General features: G+C 33.5%; 1 protein-coding gene across 1 annotated transcript in view; it reads left to right on the forward strand.

The window, feature by feature from the left end:
- The first annotated feature begins 530 nt into the window (after positions 1 to 530).
- The window catches only part of ADGRL3 (adhesion G protein-coupled receptor L3), a 734,126-nt gene continuing 707,283 nt past the window's right edge, over positions 531 to 27,373 (forward strand). The window contains exon 1 of the mRNA XM_040238287.1: positions 531 to 600. The gene's annotated coding sequence lies outside the window, so the exon portion shown is untranslated. The remainder of the gene's footprint in view (positions 601 to 27,373) is intronic.

Below are 27,373 nucleotides of genomic sequence, written 5' to 3' on the forward strand. Positions count from 1 at the left end.
GGGGTTTGTGTGTATATGTCTGATAGAGTAGCAAGATATACTAAGGCCTTCCTCCAGTATTTTCTCACAATAGTTCTAGTAATAAAAGTGATTAAACATATCCCAGGATCTTAGCTAAAAGTCCCTATGGCATGAAATAAGAAAGTTTCTTGGAAATCTCAGAATTTATTTTAAAGCCCTGTGTGTTCATTTAATTAGGAAAATATTTAAGCTCCATACCTATCAAATTCATTCACTTTTCCCACTGAACATTATAGTAAATTACATGGTAAAGGAAGATAAATCACATGTGAACTGAATTCTGTTTTTATATGTGGTTCTGCTGCTCTGGACAGAGAAGCCTGGAGGGCTACAGCCCATGGGATCGCAAAGAGTCAGACATGACTTTGTGACTAGCTGCTATACCCTAACCTTTGTTGGAGAAATATATTTGACAAACAATAAGAAATACATGTCTACTCAAATAGTCCTACACCTATAACTATAAAGTGTATCTTTCTTATCATCTAATTAATTTTTTTTTTTTACAGAAATGTTTAAGTGTTCAGTAAATTGGAGGAAAAAAAACATGGAGTTTTAGCAACTGAAGCGCAAATTAAGGTAATTATTAGATTATTGCTGCCAATCATGATTGTTAGTAATTTCAAAGTACATTTAATATATTTGAGTTAGTGTATGCTTTTATGTGTTTCACTGAAAATTGAACATATTGTTTGATGGACTACTGAAATGCAATTTTACATAGTTTTGGAAAATAAATAGACATCGCTGGTGAACAAATATGTAAATAATATACTACAAAGTACTTGTTGTTGTGAAGAATTGTACTCTAAATATTTGAACACTAAATGGGCTACTAAAAATAATTTCAGCAGTGTTCTAGTTTTGAAAAGCATATGGCTATCTTACACTCCTAAGTAATATTGGATAACTATACAGATTTTTTAAAAAAGTTAGTACATGTATATGACAATTCATTAAAGTCACTTTTGCTTAATTCATTCTATTTGCTCTCAATTACCTATCCATGATGGTGAAAATGAATATTAGGAAATAAAATGTATGTATCTTATAGACCAGACTATTTAATGTAAATCACATTCTTTTTAAAAGTAATGTTTTTATTTATCATAAATATATGTATGCAGTACAACATAAGAGCCTTTAAGGAGTATAACAGTAGGCCAGTACATGTAGTTTGTTTTGCAACAAATCATTTGAAGACAAAATAATTAATCAATGGTAAAATTGGAATTTCCTTTCTTCTTGAAGTTACTAAGTTAAATTCCTTAAAGTGATTTTGAAATTTCTAAAATGTACACTATTATAAACATGCAGCTTGAAAGTAGAAATATTAACTTTATTTTCTTTATATTAAAATTGTATTAATCTACTTTTCAAAGATTCTGTATTTTGCTTTTTACTCTAAGAAGAATATTGAGTGACTTAAGACTATAAAAGCATTGCACTCACCTTTGTAGATACTAAATTTTCCCCTTGATTTTCTTTCTTATAGATATTTTGTTTCAATTTCTTTGTCACTGTTCTCTTCTGCCCATTCCTTTACAAATGCAAGCAAATAACATTATCCCTCTTTTCCAGAATAGATATGATTGAATCTACTAGCTTATCTATACATTGACATGTAAATTTCACAGCAATTCTTTTATTGACTTGAGTAAAGTGGTTTTTCTGGCACTTAATGAAAGAAATAAAATTTAAAACAGTCTGAATCATTTTTTAAAAAATTAATCCAAGATAAACTTAGATGTGCTTGCTATAGAGAAAATAAGGCTAATGAGAAAGACATGAAGCTCTATAGAAATGATTATATATATTTTAAAAGCGTCAGTAGCAAACTGCTAAGGAAACAGACACGGGAGAGCTTACTTTTGCTGGAGGCCCTTGAAACCTTCATGCATGCTGTGAAACTCACTGAGAGGGGTTGCTGATACAGAGAAAGGGAGGCCATGTGGGAGACCATGCATTCCAGATCAACACAATACCTTGTGAAAGTGAAAGTGAAGTCGTTCAGTCCTGTCCGACTCTTCGTGACCCTGTGGACTGCAGCCCACCAGGCTCCTCCGTCCATGGAGTGCATAAAGGAGAAAGGGATGGCCATTGAAGGACTGAGGGATTGCATATGTGATAGTACTATGTTAAGAGATGAGTCTGGAAAAGTAGATTTGGAGCAGCTCATGTAATATATCATGTTTACCAGACGAAAGCTTAGTTTTCCATCTTAGCTGTCTCTAGAGTGCTAGGAGAAGGCAATGGCACCCCACTCCATTACTCTTGCCTGGAAAATCCCATGAACATGGATGGAGGAGCCTGGTAGGCTGCAGTCCATGAGGTCTCTTAGAGTCAGACACTACTGAGCGACTTCACTTTGACTTTTCACTTTCATGCATTGGAGAAGGAAATGGCAACCCACTCCAGTATTCTTGCCTGGAGAATCCCAGGGACGGGGGAGCCTGGTGGGCTGCCGTCTGTGGGATTGCACAGTCCGACACGACTGAAGTGACTTAGCAGCAGAGTGCTTAAGTATCTATAAGGTTGTAAGAAAAAATTTTCAGAATCTCTCCTGATGCCTATTTTCATTAAGAAACATAAGAAACAAAAAAACCTTATAATATTTAATATCATGATTGCTACTGGCCCCCAAAATGTGAAATTTCTGGAAGATTTTTGAAATTTTTATAGTATTAAATAGTAGATAGTATTTGCTTCCTGGTTTTTTAATTGACCTATAATACATATACCATAAATTCACCCTTTTAAAGTGTATAATTCTATGATTTTTAGTGTATTTGCAGAGCTGTGTACCTGTCACCGCTATCTAATCTAGAAAAATTTTCTCATTCCTAAAAGAAACATTGTACCCATAACCAGTTACTCCCTTTCCTCCCTCATCTCATCTGCAGGAAGCCATTAACATATCTTCTGCTGCCATGGATTTACCAAAAAAAGGGAATCATACAATATTTTTGTATCTGCTCTTTTCACTTAACATAATATTTTCAAGTTTCAACTCTTGTGTAAATTAGGACAATTATTTTATGCGTGGATAATAGTAATGAAATCACATTTTGTTTATCCATTTATCAGCTGATGGACCTTGGGTTTGTTAACACTTTCTAGCTATTATCAGTAATGATGCTATGAACATATATGTCTGAGTTTTTGCATAGACATATGTATTACTTTCTCTTGGATGGATAGGTAGGGTGGAATGTTAACTGTATGTTTTACCTTTTGAGGAACTTCCAAATTGCTTTCCAAATTGGAAGGATTTTACATTCCCACCAAAATTATGTGTGTTCTAATTTCATCATATTCTTGCCAAAAGTTTTTATTGTCATTTTGATTACAACCATTCTAATGGATATCGAGTGGCATCTCATTGGATTTTGATGGCAGTTGTATTTTTAAGAGTATTTTAGTATACTGATGTTACAAGTGTTTTGATAAGTGTGTTAAATAGAATCATTGTCTATTTTCAACTAGACTGATTCTCATATTCAGACAGTAGTCTTTACAAAAGTAAAAATGAAAGTCGCTCAGTCATGTCCAACTCTTTGCAACTCCATAGGCTATAGAGTCCGTGAAATTCTCCAGGCAAGAATATTGGAGTGGGTAGCCTTTCCCTTCTCTAGGGGATCATCCCAACCCATGGATCAAACCCAGGTCTCCTGCATTGTAAATGAATTCTTTACCAGGTGAGCTACAAGGGAAGCCCAAGAATACTGGAGTGGGTAGCCTATCCCTTTTCTAGTGGCTCTTCCCGACCCAGAAATCAAACCAGGGTCTCGTGCATTGCAGGTGGTTCATTACCATCAGAGCCATCAGGGAATTTTGAGTTAAACTTTCAAAATAAAGGTTATTTGATTAACCCCATGCATAAATCAACAACAAATGGTATAGCTGGCATTTTCTCTGTTTTTATTAAAGGATATTTTCAGATTTATTATAAGCATTGATAATCACGTTAAATTTATTCAGAGTATCAAAAACAACATAATCTCTTACATGTGATTAAACTTGGCCTAAGAGCATATTTGTCTTGAGGTATAGGTTAGTGACAGTACACAGCGTCATTAATACCACGATTTTAATAATATCTGGAACACCACTGCACCCCTTTCTGGGTTTTTCAGCAATGTTTGAAGTCATGCTCAATCTAGCCATTTACAGATTTTCACTAAATTTATGATAAATGTTTGGAAGTTGTATTTGAGATTTCCTGCAAGGAAGGAATGAAATCATTGGAGAAACCATAGTTTTTCCTGCTGTGGTAAAGATGGTTGAAATCACACAAGATAAATTACATGACAACAAACAAAATTATGTTACTTTATCACTAAATATTCTTAGAAAATTACACAAGAAACATTGCTTTAACCAGAAAAAAAAAGTAATGTTAGAACAAATTATGTAGTATGAGAGATTTGTTTTGCCTTTGGACAAAACCTGTTTTTCCAATATCAATCAGTTTATGATATTTGCTAGATTGCTTTTTAAATTATATTTATTGATATATAATTATGTATATTAAATGCATTTTTTAAATGTACAATTATATTTTGATGCATAAAGCTGTGTTAGAATGTACCACAAAAATATGCTTCACCACAAGTTCTCTTGTGCCTGTTTGTAGTCATTCCCTTCTGCCAGTATCATTCCTGAGAATCTCTAGATTCTTCTTTAGTAATGAAATACAACAAAACAAAAACAATAACCCCTGAGAGGAAGCTGACTGAAGATGCTGACTAGTTTTGAAAAAGGATTCTATATATGACCTTTAAGGTGTTACTTATCTTCTCTCTGCTTCAATTTCTTTATTAGAAATACAGAGTTAACAACATCATATACCACATATCATTTAGGATAGAGCTAGGTATATTTAAACACTTCTGGACACTCATGTTTTTAAAATTATAATTTTTTGAATCTTGTACGAAAGATTTATTGGAGTATATTTTCCACCGTAAATGACTTCTTAGTATCAATTCAGTCACAAAGAATCAAATCACATTTTTCAAAATAATACAAGTAATTCAGAAGCATCATGCTCACACAAGTTTTGGTTAATGGTTCCATTCTTCCAATTCCTTCAGCACAGATACTAAGACTGACTCTTGAATTTTCTTTCAAATGCATTGCATATTCATCAGCATCTTTTGTTGGGCTACTGAGTACCTCTTCTGCTACTGCCTTCATCCAGTCACAATCCACTTGACTGGAGAATTACAACAGTCTCCTGTTTGTCTTGCTCCATTGTTTTCTCTCTACAACACTCAGTCTTTCTTGCTCTACCTTCAACCTTATCTAAACTCCAACTGCCCTGGCACCATTTTCATTCACTGACCACAGGAGCCCTCTCTACCAAGGAGCCTTATCCCAAGATATCCCACGGCTATTTCCTAGGCTTCAGATACCCTCTTTACATGGCAGCCTTCCTTGAACAACCTATTTAATATTGAAACTGTCTGGGGACATACCCCACCCTCCTCTCTTGCTTTCTTTTTCTCCAGATCATATAATACCACATTACATACAATTCTGTTTGATATTTGAAATATTTCCTCTTTATAGCCTTCTTTTAATTTTTGCTTTAATGTATCTTTTATATTGTACCACTGGCCTTGCTCATGACTTTGAATATTAGAAAATTGATTCTGGAGGCAGGCAGTGTGGGGCATTGTCTAACTTGAGGCAGGAGAATTATCTGGGAAATATTTGCAATATCTTGTGTAAGAGATAATAAAGATTTGATTTAAGGTGACAACACTGGGGATTGAGTAGTAGTAATGCATTTGAGACTCTGTATTTAAAGAAAATTGACAAGTAATAGTGACTGATTATATCTGATTAATGAGAGTTGAAGTCTCAGTGGGACAAATCTCAAGAAGCTTGAAACTGATGTCTCCATGGATGGTGGCACCATTTACTGAGCTTTAGGAAGCAGGGTTCTAGAGAACCCTGTGTGTTTTTTACAGAAAAACAATTGTCTTCATAGGAATAATAGAGCTTGTTTTTTTACAGAAATTATTTCCAAAGCTAGATGTTAATTTTTATATCTAGGTAGGAATGATCTCTGAAAATAGAACACTTTAAACTGAAGGTCATTTCATTAATTGTCTCAAATTATTTACCCATTTGTTTATAGAAATTAAGAAAAAAATGTTTTGGTATGCTCTGAAATTACATTTTCTAATTTCAAAACCACAGTCAGAAAGTGTAAGATGTATAAACTGGCCATGGGCAGAGTAAAAACACATTAATTATTCAGACAGTCATCCTTACTTATTCCATTCTTGGAGATATAGTGGCTGTCAGAATCTGTCAGCTGTATAGTTAGTACCCTTCAGAATTTACATGCATAAATGGTGACCTTTGGAAATTTGCATAAAGATAAGTCTGGCATTGGAATGATAGCTGCCAGTCAGTTTTGCAAGGCAAAAGTTGTCAGCCACCATTTAAACCACAAAATGGGCAATGAAGCAGGGATAGCAAATGGAGTATATACAAAAACAGCAATAATACTTATTTGACCAAAACAAAAACATAGCTTGTTTATAACTAGAGCTTTATGAAGTTAAAAAAGCTATAACCAATTACTAGATATCTTTGGAACAGTATTTTTGCTTTTCTCATAACATATTTATTCAAAGTTTTGTTTTAGATTATAAGAATTTAAAAATTTAATCATTTAATATGTTTACTAGATTTTGTATTATAAAATCAGTGTATAATTATCATAGACAATTTAGAAATATTGCAAAGAAAGCTAATAATTATCCATAGCCTCACACTCAGAGAAAGCCATAGTTAATGCTTTAGTGTAAATTCTTATTTATCCTTTTAAATAGATAAATATACACATACATATTTATTTATTTAAATAGATAAGCATATTCATGGCCTCATAATAGGCAAGTACTCTTACTGTCATTATACTATATTTGATTCATCATAAATATGACAGATAAACATGTATAAATCCTTTGATACATAGTGATTATTTTTTGAATAGATTTTAGTGGTGGAATTATTTGATTTAATTTATAACTCTTTTTAAAACTTTTGATGTATATTAAAATTTCCTTATAGAAAGTCAACTTATTGAAATACTCACCTTCTCCCTTTAATCATTTTCAGATGTTATATTTTAAATATCTGATTAAAGATTGCCATTTAGGGAATGTTGTACTAAAATCAAAATCTATGTAAGGCATAAAATCATTTTCAACTAAAAGTATCTTTTCTTTTATTATTGTTACTAATTTCAATTTCTATATTTCTATGTATGCATGTCACTTACTGCTTAACACACTCATCACCCTAAACCTGAAACATTCATATTTCAGAACAGTGCTGAATACCTAAACCAAAGTAAAAAATAATGAGAGACAGAATTTAAAAACTTTGTGCATTCAAAATAATTATATATAAATCGTGTGGTTTTTAGAATGTATAGAATATTGAGATTTGTCCCACTGGGACTTCAACTCTCACTAATCAAATACAACCAGTCACTAAGACTTGTCAGTTTTACCCTTTAAATACAGAGTCTTAAATGCAGTACTGTCACTCAGTTCCCAGTGTTGTCACCTGATACTAAATCTTTTTTATCCCTTACATGGGATATTGCAAATATTTCCCAGAGAGTTCTCCTGACTCAAGTCACACAACCCCTACACTGCCTGCATGATTTATGGCATTGAAAATATTGTGATGGTTCAAAAAAGACTGGTCATTTCTGCCTGAATTAGAGATATTATGTGGAGTATAGAGAGGACTGCTCTAGAATATAAATATTTATAAGTTGGAGGGAATGGAAGTTTTGTTTTGTGCCATAGTGAAAAACTAAAAGTAGTTTATTACTGATGATTTTTATTTTTTGCAGGAGAGGGATTTTTAAATAATTTTTAAATTGAGTATATACATTTAAAATGTTTTCCTAAGTACATATATTTCAAATTATGAAGTAATTTGAAAATACTGAAGGAATTTTATCAAATGTGTACACCCATGAAACTGTGACTGTTCCTTGTCTGTCTTTATATCTGTCTATATATCTGAATATGACATTCTATTCTGAGATTTAAGACTTGTATAGAACTATGTTTTTATCACCGTAAGTAGGATACAAAGTAGTTATAGCACCTAAAAGTTTCTCCTTGCTGCCCATTTTTAGTCATTTTCTGCCTGTGTCTCTAATCCATAGCAACCACTATTCTGTTCTTCATTCCTGTATTTTTAGGTTTTTTAGAATACCATATAAACGAATCATACAATAAGCAGCCGTTTGAAACTGACTTCTTTCACGCATAATGCCTTTGAGATTCATCCTTGTTTTTGAGTATATCAACAATTCATATATTCTTTATTGCTGGCAGTATTCCAATCTATAGATGACTAACAGTTCATTTATCCATCTGTTCCCTTGTTAAAAACGTTTGCATTGTTCGTAGTTTTTGGTGAAATTAAAGTTCCTGTAAAAATTCATATGTATGTGTGTGTGCATAAATTTTCATTTCTTTAGTTTAAATACCTATAGATTGCAGTGTTGTGTCATGGTAAGTGTATATATTATTTTTTTATTTTTTCTGTTTTGTATTTCCAGGCTTATTTTCTTCCTGTTGCTATTTTACTTGTATCTTATGTGACTTTGTTGTTATATAAATTGGTGCTATGCAAAGATTTTAATATTCAAGTGCTAAGTTAACCTGTTACTTTTTTAATGCTAACTTCAAGACCTGCTTTTCTTTATCTCTGAATTTAAATAGAAAAAATTCTATCATCCAAGTGGAAAATGCCGCGTTATGATATTTCCTTCTATAATATTTTTCACTTTTCTTTAGGATATGTCTTGTTTCCTTTAGTAATTAATTGATCCCCAAACAATTAACCATAGGAACTGCAGTTTAACTGTTTATCCACTAGGTACAATATTAGCTTGTATTCTAATTAAGCAAATTAGTTTTATTCTAACTAAAGCACTTTTTACATAGAAAAGATCCTCACTGAAAAAAAAAATACAATATATTCTAACAAATTTGGTCATTTAGCATACAAGACTTAAGAAGTAAAATTTTTAAAAAACCACATATAAAACTTTTAGAAATACTAAAAGCTAAATGTTAATCTGTTTATCAACTATGAGGCATGAATAGCCATTGAAAGTCATCATAAAAAATCTTGTAAATGTAGCACTCTATTATATTTCAGAGTAAAGTTTCCATATGTACCTAAGTGTCTCTGAATTATACATATTTTAGAAATATGGTTCCCATTAGGAACACCTCTGAATCAGGTTCTGTTCCCTCTAGGCTTGGTCTTGCCATTAACTTGCTATGAGACTCAGGGCACATCATATAATCTCTCTGGATTATAGTATTCTCCTTTGTCCAATTAGTGAGGGTAGCGCTAGATTATCCATAAAGGACCTACTTGCTCTTAAAAAAGGATGCTGCAATTCTGTAGTGATCTTGGGTCATTAAGAAGAAAAGTTAGTTTGTATGTGTTTAATATACTTTGTCACAAGGCAAGGATATATACAGTATGTTGTAAAAGACTTAAAAATATGTATAACTTTGAAAAACAGTTTTGGTACTTGGAAGAAATCCACTAACTATTCAAGAACCTTGACTATTATCAAATCATTAATTTTCTTACTATTTTTCAAAAGTTAATTAATTTTAAAAATTCTAGAATTTGTTTTATATTAAGTATTTACTTGAATAAATATAAATTGATAACTCCTTTTTTAGTACTATAGAGCTTTATTGAAAATAGCATTTAATCATTTTTTCCAGAATTTCTGTCAATACAAATTTATTGAATTAGTACTTCTCCTTAATTATGAAACATAGACTTCATAATGATTTCTCAAATTTTTTCAGAGTAAATATGAAGTTTTTTTTGAAACAATTTTCACTTATATAATCACAAGGAAAGGCGACTAATTAAAAACATCATCTTTGGTTATATTTACTTAATGCTGGGTAACTACTACCTCATTAATTAATATATTTCGAATGCTGAAGAATGTCATTGTGAATCTTGAAGAGGAATAAAGGTTAAAACATTAAATTTGTTTTTAAAAAGTGATTTAGTGGATATTATGTTAATATCTGGGATACTTAAGACCTCTGGTGTGGTCTAGAGGGATTGTGTTGTCCTTTTCCTGACACAGAGGAAATCACAGCTCTAGCAGGGGATGAAAGATCATGTAAAACTAGCTACATTATAATGTCCTAAATACTATAATAGAAACATGAGAAAAAGGACATAATTAATTCTGAATAAAAGGCCTTAGGAAAGCTTTGCAAATTGCTAGCATATGGGAAGGATTTTACTTTCTGAGAACAGAGAATGGACATTCTAAAAGAACAGATATTCTTTAGAAAATACTGTGTTCATTAGAAAATAGTGAATATTCTATTTGAGGGAATATCGTTTTCCTCAGTGATGGAGAATTAGATAAAGATACCTGAGGAAATTTAAGAATAATAAGAGATCCTTTTGATATGATTATATATTAAGTAGTACTAACTACATAGCTATATTGTCATGCTTTTTTTTTTTTTTTTTTAAGAACAACATCTTTTGGAAGTGTGGGAGTTGCATTAAAGGTGGGATATAACCATCAGATAGGATCATTAACTAGAGGGCTAGAACTGATAGCTACTATCTTCTCTAAGCTGATCAGAAACACTAGTGTTTTCAGCATTGATGAATTCCAAGTGCTTAACTTCCTCCCTTGTATTTTTATATAAAACTTCGACATATATACCTTTAGGACATACCTAGTTGAGGAGGACTATGGTTTTTCTTCTTTAAAACATTATACATTTTACACATAAATACAAATTTCTTTCATCTTTCCAATTCATCTCACGTACATTATATACATTTTGTTCTTGAGTCCTAAAATGTGTTAGTGGAGAAGAATTTAATTCTTTAAGAAAAAAGAAGAAAGAAATTGAATTTCTTGGTTTGGCTTAGTGTTGCCTTCAATGTTCTGAGAACAATAATGCAATTAGATAAAATGTTTATCTACAAAATTTAATTCCTGGGGAGTAGCTTCTCAAATTGCCTCTTACAAGTGTAATGGAAGCAAGCAGTTGTTTGCTGGCTTTGTTGCCAAAAATTGTGAATGGCTAGATTTTTATAAAACATGGTGGTAATGCATATATAATCATGTAAACTCTCCATTATCAGTTTGAATGAAGAAACTGAATTTTGTAGACAAACACTTTTTGTTATATTGTCTCAGTGTTCTCAGCCATGAGTGAAGAAATCTTTGATGTTATTAATTATTCCACAAATGAAGTTCTTAATAGAGTTCTTTTTCATTTCAATTTAATTTCATCCCTGATTAAATACACTGAATTAGTACTATTTTGGATTGTTATTTTATGGATAATCTAGTGATAAGTAGTTGAAAATGAAAGTTTGATATTTGTTCTGGGAATATGTAAATATCCAAAGAAAACAAATGCTTCTTATCATTATACCTCTATCAATAAATATTGTAGCAGTAATTCCCTCCCATTAGCAGCTAATGATGACATAGCTGAATATATTTTAATTGGCATGAACTTCCATATAATGACAAGGAGTAAATTTAATATAAAACAATTTGGAAAACATTGATACGAAGGGGACTAGCCCAACTGTTCATTTAGAAAGAGTGACAGTGACAGTGAAAGTTGCTCGGTTGTGTCTGACTCTTTGAGACCCCTTGGGCTATACAGTTCATGGGATTCTCCAGGCTAGAATACTGCAGTGGGAAGCCTTTCCCTTCTCCAGGGAATATTCCCAACCGGGGGATCGAACCCAGGTCTTCCACATTACCACATTACCAGAGGATTCTTTGCTAGCTGAGAGACAAAGGATAGCAGGGTTTTTAATCCCATCTTTAAGATTATCCCACCTTGGGCTAATGCTAATAGATCAACAAGGAATAATGAGCTAATGGAGTGTCCAACAAACTGTATTCATCATAAATTGAAGACAACATCTGAACTGAGATCATTTCCAAATTTCACTTACTATAGCTTTTGTTACCTAAAGGGGAAAGGATGTGTTTCTGAAGTGCTATTATGTGTGTTTTTACTCAAATGCTTGATACATTTCCTGTACATACATGATGCCCACTGATAAAATTCTTTTAACTTTAATTACAGCAGAAAATAAACATCTAGCATAGTTTAAATTAATGAAATAATATTAGATTTTGTTATGATTATGTGTATTTGTCTTTAATACATTTAGAATGTAAACTCAAAGTTCTGGTCCATTTCTGCCATTAATGATGATAAAGTCTTAATTTTTATTTATGTATTTATATCTTTCATAATGTCATAGATCAACAAAACTTGGGTACTCTGAAACTTTTTAAAGAACATATATATATCAAGTTACATTAAAACACATTTTTTTTTTTTTTACCATTTAAAAATTTTATTGAAGGATAACTGCTTTACAGAATTTTGTTGTTTTCTGTCAGACCTCAACATAAATCAATCATAGGTATACAAATACGCCCTCCCTTTTGAACCTCCCTCCCATCTCCCTGCCCATCCCACCCATCTAGGTTGATGCAGAGCCCCTGTTTGAGTTTCCTGAGCCATACAGCAAATTCCCATTGGCTATCTATTTTACATATAGTATATAAGTTTCCATATTACTCTTGCCATACATCTTCCCCTCTCTTCCCCTCTCCCTGTGTCTATAAGTCAGTTCTCAGTGTCTATTTTTCCATTGTCACCCTGTAAATATATTACTTTTGTTTTTATTTCCTTTACTCTAGGAGGTGGGTCATAGAGGATCTTGTTTGATCTTGCTCTGCCTGTGTTTTCCTCTAAGAGTTTTATAGTTTCTGATCTTACGTTTAGGTTTTTAATCCACTTTGAGTTTATCTTTGTGTGTGGTGGTGGAAGTGTTCTAATTTCATTCTTTTATCAGTAGCTATCCAAATTTCCCAGCACCATTTATTGAAGAGGCTGTCTTTGCCCAATTGTGTAATCTTGTCTTGTCTGTCAAAAATAAGGTACCCATAGGTGCACGGGTTTATTTCTGGGCTTTCTGTCTTGTTCCATTGGTTTATATTTCTGTTTTTATGCTGGTATCATATTGTCTTGATGACTGTAACTTTGTAGGATAATCTGAAGTCAGGAAGGTTGATCCCTCCAGCTCCATTGTTCTTTCTCAAGACTGCTTTGGCTGTTCAGGGTCTTTTGTGTTTCCATATGAGTTGTGAAATTCTTTGCTGTAGTTCTGTGAAATATGCTATTGGTAATTTGATAGGGATCACACTGAATCTGTAGATTGTATTTGGTAGTATAGTCATTTTCACAATATTGATTCCTCCTATCCAGGCACATGGAATGTCTCTCCATCAGTTTATGTCATCTTTGATTTCTTTCATTGGTGTCTTATAATTTTCTGTGTACAGTTCTTCTGTCTTCTTAGGTAAGGTTATTCCTAGATATTTAATTCTTTTTGTTGCAATGGTGAATGGGATGATTTGTTAATTTCTTTTTGTGGTTTTTCATTGTTAGTATATAGAAATGGAAGTGATTTCTGTGTATTGATTTTGTATTCCTGCAACTTTGCAAATTCACTGATTAGCTCTACTAATTTTCTGATACTATCTTTAGGGTTTTCTATGTACAATATCATGTCATCTGCAAACAGTCAGAGCTTTACTTCTTTTCTGATCTGGATTCCTTTTATTTCGTTCTCTTTTCTGATTGCTGTAGCTAGGAATTCCAGAACTGTGTTGAATAATAGTGGCAAAAGTGGACACCCTTGTCTTGTTCCTGACTTTAGTGAGAGTGCTTTCAGTTTTTCACCATTGAGAATAAAGTTTGCCATAGGCTTATCATATATGGCCTTTACTATGTTGAAGTAGGTTCCTTCTGTGTCCATGTTTTGAGGAATTTCAATCATAAATGGGTGCTGAAATTTGTCAGAGGCTTCTTCTGCATCTGTTGAGATTATCATATGGTTTTTCTCTTTCAATTTGTTAATATGGTGTATCACACTGTTTGATTTGCATATATTGAAGAATCCTTGCATCCCTGGAATAAACCCAACTTATTCATGGTATATGAACTTTTTGATGTGTTGCTCAATTCTGTTTGCTGAAATTTTGTTGAAGATTTTTGAATCTATGTTCATCAGTGATATTGGCCTGTAGTTTTCTTTTTTGTGTTGTCTTTGCCTGGTTTTGGTATCAGGGTGATGGTGGCCTCATAGAGTGAGTTTGGTAGTGTTCCTTCCTCTGCAATTTGTTGAAAGAGTTTTAGAAGCATAGGCATTAGCTCTTCTCTAAATGTTTGATAGAATTCTCCTGCAAAGCCATCTGGTCCTGCAGTTTTGCTTTTTGGGAGATTTTTGATAACAGCTTCAATTTCAGTGCTTGTGATTGGATTGTTCATAATTTCTATTTCTTCATGGTTCATTCTTTGAAGATTGAACTTTTCTAAGAATCTGTCCATTTCTTCCAGGTTATCTATTATATTGTCATATACTTGTTCATAATAGCCTCTTATAATCCTTTGTATTTGTGCATTGTCTGTTGTAACCTCTCCTTTTTGATTTACAATTTGTTGATTTGATTCTTCTCTCATTTTTTCTTAATGAGTCTGGCTAAAGGTTTGTCAATTTTGTTTACCTTCTCAAAGAACCAGCTTTTAGTTTTATTAATTTTTACTGTTGTTTCTTTCATTTCTTTTCAGTTTATTTCTGTTCGGATCTTTAGGATTTATTTCCTTCTACTAATTTTGGGGTTTTATTGTTCTTTTTCCAGTTGTTTTAGGTGTAAAGTTAGGTTGTCTACTTGATGTTTTTCTTGTTTCTTGGGGTGGGATTATATTGCTATAAACTTCTTAGAACTGCTTTTGCTGCATCGCTAGGTTTTCAGTTGTCGTGTTTTCATTGTCATTTGTTTCTAGAAATTTTTTGATTTCCCTTTTGATTTCTTTAGTAACCTGTTGGATATTTAGGAACATGTTTAATTTCCATGTGTTTGTGTTTTTTACAGGTTTTTTTTTTCTTTCTTGTAATTGATATCTAGTCTCATAGCATTGTGGTTGGAGAAGATGCTTGATACTATTTCAGTTTTCTTAAATTTATTGAGATTTGATTTGTGACCCAAGTTGTGGTCTATCCTGGATAATGTTTCATGTGCACTTGAGAAGAAGGTGGATTCTTCTGCATTTAGATGGAATGTCCTGAAGATGTCAATGAAATCCATCTCATCTAATGTATCATTTAAGACTTGTGTTTCCTTATTAATTTTCTGTTTTGATGCTCTATCCGTTGGTGTGAGTGGGATTTTAATGTCTCCTACTATTATTTTGTTACTGTCAATTTCTCATTTTTGTCTGTTGGTGTTTGTCTTATGCTTTGAGGTGCTCCTGTGTTGGGTGCATAGAAATTTACAATTGTTCGTTTTCCTCTTGAATGATCCCTTAATTATTATGTAGTGTCCTTCCTTATCTCTTGTAATCTTCTTTAATTTAAGGACTATTTTGTATGACATGAGGATTGCTACTCCAGCTTTCTTTTGCTTCCCATTTCCATGGAATATATTTTTCCATCATCTCACTTTCAGTCTATATGTGTCTTGGGGTCTGAAGTGGTTTTCTTGTAAATAGCATTTATGTGGGTCCTGTTTTTATATACATTCAGCTGCCTGTGTGTTTTGATTGGAGCATTTAATCTATTTACATTTAAAGTAATTCAGTTCAGTCCAGTTCAATCTCTCAGTCGTGTCTGACTCTTTGTGACCCCATGAACTGCAGCACACCAGGCCTCACTGTCCATCAACTCCCGGAGTCCACCCAAACCCATGTCCATCAAGTTGATGATGCCATCCAACCATCTCATCCTTTGTCGTCCCCTTCCCCTCCTGCCCTCAGTCTTTCCCAGCATCAGGGTCCTTTCCAATGAGTCAACTCTTCATATCAGGTGGCCAAAGTATTGGAGTTTCAGCTTCAACATCAGTCCTTCCAATGAATACCCAGGACTGATCCCCTTTAGGATGGACTGGTTGGATTTCCTTGCAGTCCAAGGGACTCGCAAGAGTCTTCTCCAACACCACACTTCAAAAGCATCAAACCCTCGGTGCTCAGCTTTCTTCACAGTCCAACTCTCACATCCATACATGACCACTGGAAAAACCATAGCCTTGACTAGATGGACCTTTGTTGGCAAAGTAATGTCTCTGCTTTTTAATATGCTATCTAGGTTGGTCATAACTTTCCTTCCGAGGAGTAAGCATCTGTTAATTTCATGGCTGCAGTCAGCATCTGCAGTGATTTTAGAGCCAGAAAAATCAAGTCAGCCACTGTTTTCACTGTTTCCCCATCTATCTGCCATGAAGTGATGGGACCAGATGCCAGGATCTTAGTTTTCTGAATGTTGAGCTTTAAGCCAACTTTTTCACTCTTCTCTTTCACTTTCATCAAGAGGCTCTTTAGTTCTTCACTTTCTGCCATAAGGGTAGTGTCATCTGCATATCTGAGGTTATTGATATTTCTCCTGGCAATCTTGATTCCAGCTTGTGCTTCCTCCAGCCCAGTGTTTCTCATGTTGTACTTTGCATATAAAGTAAATAAGCGGGGTGACAATATACAGCCTTGACGTACTCCTTTTCCTATTTGGAACCAGTCTGTTGTTCTATGTCTTGTTTTAACTGTTGCTTCCTGATGATATATATGTTCCTATTTCCATTTTCTTAATTTTGAGGGTTGATTTTGCAGGTCTTTTTTCTTCTCTTGTATTTCTTAACTGTATAAGTCCCATTAATATTTGTTGTAGAACTGGTTTGGTGATACTGAGTTCTCTTAACTTTTGCTTATCTGAAAAGTTTTTTATTCCTCCATCAGTTTTGAGTAAGATCCTTGCTGGGTACATTAATCTCGGTTGTAGATTTTTCCCTTTCAGTACTTTAAATATATCCTGCCATTCACTTCTTGCCTGCAGAGTTTCTGCTGAAAGACCAACTTAAGTGTATGTGGTTAAGTGTGTGAGGTTTCCCTTGTATGTTACTTGTTGTTTCTCCCTTGCTTCTTTTAATATTCTTCCTTTGTGTTTAGTCTTTGTTAGTTTGATTAATATGTATCTTGGCATGTTTCTCCTTGGGTTTATCCTGTATGGGACACTTTGTGCCTCTTCAACTTGATTGACTGTCTCCTTTTCCATGTTGGGAAAATTTTCAATTATAATCTCTTCAAAAATTTTCTCATACCCTTTCTTTTTCTCTTCTTCTTCTGGGAGCCTTATACTTTGAATGTTGGTGCATTTGATATTGTCCCAGAGGTCTCTGAGACTATCCTCAGTTCTTTTCATTCTCTTTTCTTTATTCTGTTCTTCAGAAGTTATTGCCACCATTTTATCTTCCAGCTCACTGATTGTTCTTCTGCTTTAGATATTCTGCTATTAATTCCTTCTAGAGTATTTTTAATTTCAATAATTGTGTTGTTTGTCTCTGTTTGTTGATTCTTTAATTCTTCTAGGTCTTTGTTAATTGATCCTTGCATTCTCTCCATTTTGTTTTTAAGGTTTTTGTTCACCTTTACTATCATTATTCTGAATTCTTTTTCAGGTAGTTTGCCTATTTCCTCTTCATTTATTTGAATTTCTGTGTTTCTAGTTTGTTTTTTCATTTGTGTAGTATTTCTCTACCTTTTCACTTTTTGTTTTTATTTAACTTATTGTGTTTGAGGTCTCCTTTTCCCAGGCTTTAAGGAAAGTTGAATTCTTTCCTTGAAGAAGTTTGAATTCTTTCTTCCTCTTGGTTTCTGCCCTCCTAAGGTTGGTCTAGTGATTTGTATAAGCTTTGAATAGGGTGAGATTTGTGTTGAGTTTTTGTCTGTTTGTTTTGCCTCTAATGGGCAAGGGTAAGTGAGGTGATAATCCTGTCTGCTGATTATTGGGGTTTGCATTTCTGTTTTGTTTGTTGTTTAGCTTTGGCATCCTGCACAGAGTGCTACTGGTAGTTGGCTGATGCTGAGTCTTGTATTCAAGTGGTTTCGTTTGTATGAGTTCTCACTATTTCTTACATCCTAGGGTTAGTTCTCTAGTAGTCTAGGGTGTTGGAGTGAGTGCTCCCACTACAAAGGATCAGGGCTTGTTCTCTTTTCTGTTTTCCAGTCTGTCTTGGACTCAGCCAGTGAGGCATGAAAGATTCCCAGTGAACAAATTAAAGAAATCACTTTCTCCTCAGGGTCAAGGGCCCCTCCCTTCTGTCCCTGTAAGTTCTAGATCTCTGGCTCATTACAAAAGATTAATCTCAGTAACAGCCACATGGGAAAGGTGCAGTGTGGACAGGGTCTGAGAGAGGAGGACTCTTTCCAGGCTGCCGTTCTCCCCAAATCTCCACATGGTCACCTGAAAACATTTTTAATATTAATCTTGGAAGAGAGATTTTTGACATATATGAAAATTATTTCCATCATGACTCATTTGCACTGAATTTTTGAGTAGTTTATCATCTGAAAGGCTTCGATCTCTGACAACATATTGTGTAGTATAGGTAAAAATGAAGAGTAACCAAAACACTTTGGCTTTCCCAGGCACTGCATTTTCTGTAATATCCAAGTTTAACTCATCTAACAAGAAAATTGTATTTGTTGTTTTATTAATGTAAACTGTAGTTATTGTAAATTTATTCTAAATCTAGATTTTTTTCTAGATAATTATTTTTTAAAGTGACATGATAGCATGTATTTGTGCCATGCTTTGGTGTTTCTGATGCTTTTCACATTCAAATTCATATCACTGAGTATCTATTATTTCCCAGATAGTAGTAAACACATTTTAATGAAATTTGTAGTAACTCATTACCTAGTAAAGAAGAGATTGTCACTCTAGACATTGCAAGGAATGGAAATTTGATTTAGTAGAATAACATTTGATATTTCATAATTAGTTTCCAATATAATAAAATTATATTAAAACTATAAAATAATAGATAGCAATAACAATAATGCAGTTTCCAGCATTTATTTTTATTATTATATTAAAAATTAATCAAGTCATTACATCATCATTTACCAGTTATTACAAAGTTATATAAAGTTAGGAGTTTTAAGCAATGAACTTTTTCTTTGTTGCGTGTTGATATAACTTATGGTTTTTGTCCCGGGGCAAAGCCTACTTGTTCTCACAGAACTTTCTCAATTTTAAATTTAAATGGTTTTACAAGATCAATTAAGGAATAGAACCAATGTGACTGAAACAGAATTCCCCTTCATTTCTGTGATCTGGCCAGCATTTAACACTAAATGGTAAAAAAGATACCCAAAAGGGAAATGGAGCAAATGTGAGGATATGAAAATATGAATGTACATTTTGCCTTTTAAAACTCGTTTAGATACTGCCTTAATCCTCCAGAGACTTTTGAGTTTCATAGCATCTTCCTACCTATTAGTGCCTAGTTAGCTATGTTCCCTATGTCTTCACCAACTTTTCTTCCCTCTTTTGCATCACAAAGTGGAACGCCAATGTTTCTAAGATGCTGCTTAAGACTAATCCTGTTCTATTCTTTATGTTTTCTGAGTGCCACATGTGAGTACTATCTTTAGAAAAATTAAGTAACTGCAGGAGTTTCTAATCCGGAGTAAAAAAATTTTTTAAATAGTAAATGTTTTTTTCAGGCTTCAGAGAAGTATACTGAATTTATCTCTTAAGAATCATTTCTTTAAAGAAGGAATTTTAAAGCATAAAGATTCAACTTCTTCTCTGTATTGTACTCCAAAGATATTTTGAGTGTATATTTGTAGAAATAGAATGGATGAGTAATAAATCGTTCACTGGAGAACAATACTAAACCATATTTAGAACGGGTAAATAAATCTGGAACTGTTGAAAGCTGTACAGTGAATCATTTTTCATAATATTTTAGAAGACTTTATTACACCCAGCAGGTTAGACTCTGAATGATGAAATAATAAAGTTATGTTAGTTTTGATATATTTATTTTGCCTAGAGAAAAAATTTCAATAAACAACATTTCACTAAACTATAATCCTGAAAATTTGTCAGTGCTCTTTGTGAAATGTCAAAAAATTAAAATTAAGTAAGTAGTTGAATGTGATCAAGTAATTATAAGAAATCAGCCTTTGTGAAGCTGAAATTCCATATAAAATTTGAGATTTTAACTTTGGATTTTGGATTTTTATTAATTGAAAATACACATTTAAGCAGACCTTTCATTAGATATCAGAAGGTGAGAAATTTTAGCCTCTGTAAATATATTGATGGTGAATAGCATCACAGTTCAACTTGAACCGTATTTTTTTCATTGAAATAAGTTACCTTATCTTTTTTCTTGTCTATTAGCATTTAAAGCTTGGCAAAGAATATCATATTTAAAGTCATCATCTGAACTTGGTTAGCAAGTTCAATTCATGATAATCCTGTCCATCAACCTTACTCTGATTCAGTTAATACCTGGGAAAATAGTTTCTCCTTTTCTACCTTTCCTGACTTCCCTAGGTTTGCTGACCAATCCACCTTTTTGGCTTCCTTCCTACTTTTGCCCTCTGACACCATATATGGAGCCGGTGGTACTAAAGACTTTCTACACATTCTTTAAAAACATGTTTTACTTTATTGGTATACTTCTGAAATATGAACCCACATATTCAAAGGATCTGTCAAAATCTATTATTCAGTTAAAAAAGTGAATCAGATCTGATGTCTCGAACATTTAAATAAAGGAATCGTCTCTTTTTTTCCTTTTCTCCTCCTCTCTTTTGCATTGTGTTTTTCTCCTTTCATAACTGTCTCCCTAACACACACACACGCATATACACACCCAAGTGCTTTTTTACTCGTTTATTTTTTCTTACGTAAAGAAAAGAATAATGTCTTCTAGGGTTACTTGATTGGAGAAGGGAATGGCAACCCACTCCAGTGTTATTGCCTGGAGAATCCCAGGGATGGCAGAGCCTGGTGGGCTGCCGTCTGTGGGGTCGCACAGAGTCGGACACGACTGAAGTGACTTAGCAGCAGCAGCAGCAGGGTTACTTGAATTTATTCAGATATTCTAATTAAAACTAACAGCAATGAATGGACCATCTATAGGACAGGACAATTCCTTACTTGTAAGTAGAAAGTATATGAAAATAGGAATTGTCCACAGAATTGAACATTACTAAAATTATTCTTATTCAAATGTCAACAGGATATTTGATATGAAAGTTTCTTAGTTCAGTTAGTATTCTGTTCTTCATTAATATATAAATAACATGAAATGAACTGTGTGAAACTCTCAGGAACAGAGATGATTTTTTTATATGTTTCACAATAGAAATTAAGATTATTTGGAAAAGGCCACTGGTGACTACTTTGACATTGACTTTGAAAGTGTGTTTTCATGGCTAAAGATTTAATCTTTAAAGCAGATTATTTTCCATATGAAATCTAATTTTTAAATGATGTAGACATATATTAGACTACTGTATAGCAGAATTATTAATTCATTCTTGTTTCATCTTTTTGGCTAATTTGATTAAGTTTTAAGATCTATTTTAAAAATACTATATATACTTTATATTTTTAAAGTTTAAAGTTTTTAGGTTTGTAAGCAAGAGTAGCAAAAGGTATCAATTATTAATAAGATATTTAACTCTTCATAGTGAATAAAAATGCTAAATGAGTATTTAAAACTACTAATACTGGTTCTTTCACTGTACATATTAAAGATAGGGTTTCATTTCCGTGGACTTGAGTTTCTGCTGTAAATTTGAGAGCACTGAACTTAATGACTGAGATATCTTTCTGATGTTAAATGTTTAATATTTAAATTTTCCTTTACTCTACAAACTTAAACTCTTCCCTTTGGGAATTTAGAAGTGAGAAAGAATGTCATTTATGTTTGCTCTTATATATGATAAAGTAAACAAGAACTTCAGTCGGAATGACAGGGTATAATTTCCAAATTTAAAATGTTGCATTGACAAATGCAATAAATTTATACTTAGTTCAAAGTAGAGGCAGTGAGTAGCAGGGCACATGATAAGTGCAAATATGCTCCTGAGATAATATAATTTTCTATAGATCAAAATAATCAAAAGAACATATATTTAATGGAATATGGAGAGTTTATCAGCTTCTATTAGAGTATTCATTTAAAATAAATGAAGAAAAGGGAAAAGATCTAGTTGAATTTTTAAATCTCAGTTAATTAGAAAAATTTTGCATATATAGTATCTTAATGATTAACATATCTGGAGGGATCAATTCCATGTTGAAAGTAGTATAATAATGATAGAAATGAGTACAATTATTAAAAAAAAGCTTTTCTTCCAGTGAAAGTCAACTGAACTATAAGAACTAAAGATTTACAGTATAAGAAGAAATATTATATATACATATATATTTTTTTTGTAGAGGAGACTAGTAAGACAACTAGAAATGATTCCTGTTAAAACCTGGCATTTAGTAAAAGAAGACCATCGCTATATATTGTCTATGAGATTCCTTGTGAATAACTGGCAATGTGAGGCTATGGTAGTCAGAGCTCTTTATTCCTTCCAAACCAGTTATTGTGCTGCTAATTAGAATTGGATATTGCTGGTAGTGGAAATGAGAGAGACTATCAATGTTACTTTGTGTTAAATTTTAATCACACAAGTTAGGACATTCAGAATTATGGTTTCCATGGTAACCACAACACTAAGCCCTGTGTGAAGGCACTACAGTGGGGGTCTTTGATTAAAAGAAAGTAAACCAGAAGTGAAACAAAATGCTCCATATGTGCAGCTAAAATTACAAAAAAAAAAAAAAAAGTTCAGCTCCCTTGTCCTTAATTATATTTGTTTAATAGTATGTCACGTGTTTGTGCAATATACTGAAAGGTCTGTTGTAATTCTCATGTGGATGCTGTGTTTTCATTAGGTTTTAAATGATTATTTTTATAGCAGCTTTTGCATTTTTAAAATTTATTCAATTTATGATTTTCATTTTTAACATCTGCAGAATCTGACCCTGGGGAATTCATGATAATTCATGTGGAAGAGAAGTGTTTTTCAGTGAAAAATTTTTATAAAATGTGTAGGTAGAATTGTGTGTTGTGTGCTAGTCGCTCAGTCATGTTCAACCATTTGCGACCACATGGACTGTAGCCCACCAAGCTCCTCTTGTCAATAGGATTTCCCAGACAAGAATATTGGAGTGGGTTGCCATTTCCTTCTCCAGGGGATCTTCCCAATCCAGGGGATCTTCCCAATCCAGGGACTGAGCCCAGGTCTCCCACATTGCAGGCAGATTCTTTACGGTGTGAGCCACCTGAACTTTTGCTTATAAGGCTTTTATTTTTTAAAAAAATATTTAGGTTGACAGCTATTTAAAGTTCACTTTTTAGTAAGTTAATTTTTACCATAAAGTGAAAAGAGTCCCAAGGAAGAAATGAGATTGACTAATTAAAGGCATTGAAGAGCACTGGAACCATAAAGAGAATGTCCTGGTGGTCTAGTAGTTAGTAATCTGGGCCTTTACTTACAGGGGCTTGGGTTCAGTCCCATTGGCCCATTGGGTTCAATGGCCAGGGAACTAAGAACCTGCAAGCCAGGCATTGCAGCCAAAACAAAAAACCACAAAACAGTGAACCCATAAAGAGATTGGTATAGTTAAAAATTAGTTGAAGACACTGATCACTATAGATAAAATGTATTTACAGAAGAATTTATTTTTGAAGAATACATTTTGTTCAAGAATGGGGATAGAAATCACTAAACTATTGTGTCACATTCATGTCTCATTTTTACAGAATATAATATTTAGCATATACTGGAAAACAAATGTGTTTCATACAGTTGAATAAAAATACACATATATGTATAAACATGACAGAGTGATGTTTGTGCTGTAAAAACAGAGGAGATATACTCTGATGAGGATTTTTCCCCTTTACTACAGTTGTGATTTATTGAACATCTATTATAGGGTTAATTATGCTAAATTTGTCATTATCGAAATTTAAGTGCTTTAAGAAACAAATGATATGGTGACATTTGACAAGAATAAGTAAAAATAAGAAAAATATTTTTCTACATTTTCATCTGTAAATATAAAACATGCTAATCATACTACTACTTCCCATAAATATCTCAAAATATAGACTATAACATATATTCAAATCAGTAACATAAATAAAGTTCTTTTCTATGAATACCTAATCATGGAAGAAATGCCAGTGGGTCAGACTTTGGCCCATTGTTATACAGATAGTTAGTCTGTTGCAGATATCAGCAAACCTTTTCTATAAGGGCCAGATAGTAAACATTTAAGTTTTTGCATGACATATGGTGTCTGTCCTAACTTGTGAGCTCTGCTGTCATAGTGCAATGGCACCTGTAGTCAATATGTTAAAAAATAAGCATAGCTGTGTTCTAATAAAATTAAGTAGATGAAATTTGAGTTTCATCTAATTTTCACAACATGAAATCTTCTTCTTTTAACTACTCTAAGATATATAAAGTAAATCTGAGTTTGTGAGATGTACAAAAACAGGAAACATGGCAGGTTAGTCATGCGGGCTGTAGTTTGCCAAACCCTTGTCTTTATTACATTCCGATTTTTGTTTTATTTTTATATTTGGAGAGGGTTTGTTTCTTGGTTTATCGAAATACAAATATAATTTAAATACAAATATACTGTCTACCTGCATGACAAAAATTAGTACTAAAAACACTAGACATTAGACTAGACACTTATGTATTCAAAATTCCTTTTTAAAATTCTACATCAATTTCTGTTGATAATGTGAATATTTTATGATCCATTCTATTTTGAAACAATGGTAATATCATCTACCTAGATTTAATAGTATCCCAAAATAACATGTTTTTCCTCCACTTATGAAGTTTAATCAAGGTAAGGGCTAGGCAGATATTTGGGTAGGTGGAGATCAAAATGTGAATAAAGTGATTGGAGAAGGTAGTGTATACAAATAGGTGCAATGCGCATTGCAGCCCAGAATTAAGCAGATGAATACATATAGGCCTCCCCATGTAGATTGTTGCTACTGTAAAATTTATTGAATGATACGCTAGAATCTGTGTTTCCAGTGTGTGTCTGGCTGCTCACAGATGGAATAGAGAGAAGAAACTAGTCAGGTATGTCATGTTCCTTTTCTGAACTCGTCAGATAAGTCTTAATGTTTTTTTCCCTATAGCAGAGTGAAGAAAAGCTGGCAAATGCCAGAAAGTTACATTAATGCTGTTCTTTGACTGAAAAAATACATTTAGAGGGAAGGGTTTTGTTTTTCCTATCTTTTATTTTCATTTATTCAATCCTTCAACACATCTTTTTAGTTATCTACTCTATTAGTTGTAGTTACCTACTCTATTAGCCTTACAAATAGCTGTGAAAAGAAGAGACGCAAAAGGCAAACGAGAAGAGGAAAGGTATACCCTTTTGAATTCAGAGTTCCAAAGAATAGCAAGGAGAGAAAAGAAAGCTTTTCTCTATGATCAATGCAAAGAAATAGAGGAGAACAATAGAATGGGAAAGACTAGAGATCTCTTCCAGAAAATTAGAGATACCAAGGGAAATTTTCATACAAACATGGGCACAATGAAGGACAGAAATGGTATGGACCTAACAGAAGCAGAAGATATTAAGAATAGGTGGCAAGAATACACAGAAGAACTAACAAAAAAGATCTTCATGACCCAGATAATCATGATGATGTGATCACTCACCTAGAGCCAGACATCTTGGAATGCAAAGTCAAGTGGGCCTTAGGAAGCTTAACTAGGAAAAAAACTAGCAGAGGTGATGGAATTCCAGTTGAGCTATTTCAAATCCTGACAAATGATGCTATGAAAGTGCTGCACTTAGTATGCCAGCAAATTTGGAACAGTCAGCAGTGGCCACAGAACTGGAAAAGGTCAGTTTTCATTCCAGTCCCTAAGAAAGGCAATGCCAAAAAATGTTCCAACTACTGCACAATTGCACTCATCTCACACACTAGCAAAGTAATACTGACAATTCTCCAAGCCAGGCTTCAACAATACATGAACCGTGAACTTCCAGATGTTCAAGCTGGATTTAGAAAAAGCAGAGGAACCAGAGATAAAATTGACAACATCTGCTGGGTCATCAAAAAAGCAATAGAGTTCTAGAAAAACATCTATTTCTGTTTTATTGATTACACCAAAGCCTTTGACCATGTGATTTACAACTAACTGTGGAAAATTCTTAAGGAGATAGGAACACCAGACCACCTTACCTGCCTCCTCAGAAATCTGTATGCAGGTCAAGAAGCAACAGTTAGAACTGGACATGGAACAACAGACTGGTTCCAAATCAGGAAAGAAATACATCAAAGCTGTATATTGTCACCCTGCTTATTTAACTTATGTGCAAAGTACATCATGAGAACGCTGGACTAGATGAAGCACAAGCTGGAATCACCATTGCCAGGAGAAATATCAATAACCTCAGATATGTAGATGACACCTCTCTTATGGCAGAAAGCGAAGAAGAACTAAAGAGTCTGTTGATGAAATAGAAAGAGTAGAGTGAAAAAGTTGGCTTAAAACACAATATTCAGAAAACTAAGATCATGGCATCTGGTCCCATCACTTCATGGCAAATAAATGGGGAAACAATGGAAATAGTAATAAAGTTTATAGAGTTTATTTTTGGGGGCTGCAGATCACTGTGGATGGTGACTCTAGATATGAAATTAAAAGACACTTTCTCCTTGGAAGAAAAGTTATGACCAACCTAGGCAGCATATTAGAAAGCATAAACACTTTCTCAACAAAAGTCCATCTAGTCAAAGCTATGATTTTTCCAGTAGTCATGTATGGATGTGAGAGTTGGACTATAAAGAAATCTGGGTGCTGAAGAATTGATGCTTTTGAACTGTGGTGTTGGAGAAGACTCTTGAGAGTCCCTTGGACTGCAAGGAGATCCAACCAGTCCATCCTGAAGGAGATCAGTCCTGAGTGTTCATTGGAAGAACTGATGCTGAAGCTGAAGATCCAATACTTTGGCCACCTGTTGCAAAGAACGGACTCATTTGGAAAAGACCCTGATGCTGGGAAAGATTGAAGGCGGGAAGAGAAGCGGATGAGAGGATGAGATGTTTGGATGAAGTCACCAACTCAATGGACATGAGTTTGAGTAAGCTCTGGGAGTTGATAATGGACAGGATAGCCTGGCGTGCTGCAGTCCATGGGTTTGCAAATAGTCAGACATGACTGAGAGATTGAACTGAACTGAACTTTATTAGTTGACTCTAGCCGCCATAACAAAATATCATAGTCTGGGTGGGTTACACAACAGCAATATTATTTTTTCACAATGTTGGAGGCTAGAAATCCCATCT

This window comes from Oryx dammah, unplaced genomic scaffold (genome assembly GCF_014754425.2).
Source record: "Oryx dammah isolate SB20612 unplaced genomic scaffold, SCBI_Odam_1.1 HiC_scaffold_3, whole genome shotgun sequence".
Taxonomy (NCBI): Eukaryota; Metazoa; Chordata; class Mammalia; order Artiodactyla; family Bovidae; genus Oryx; species Oryx dammah.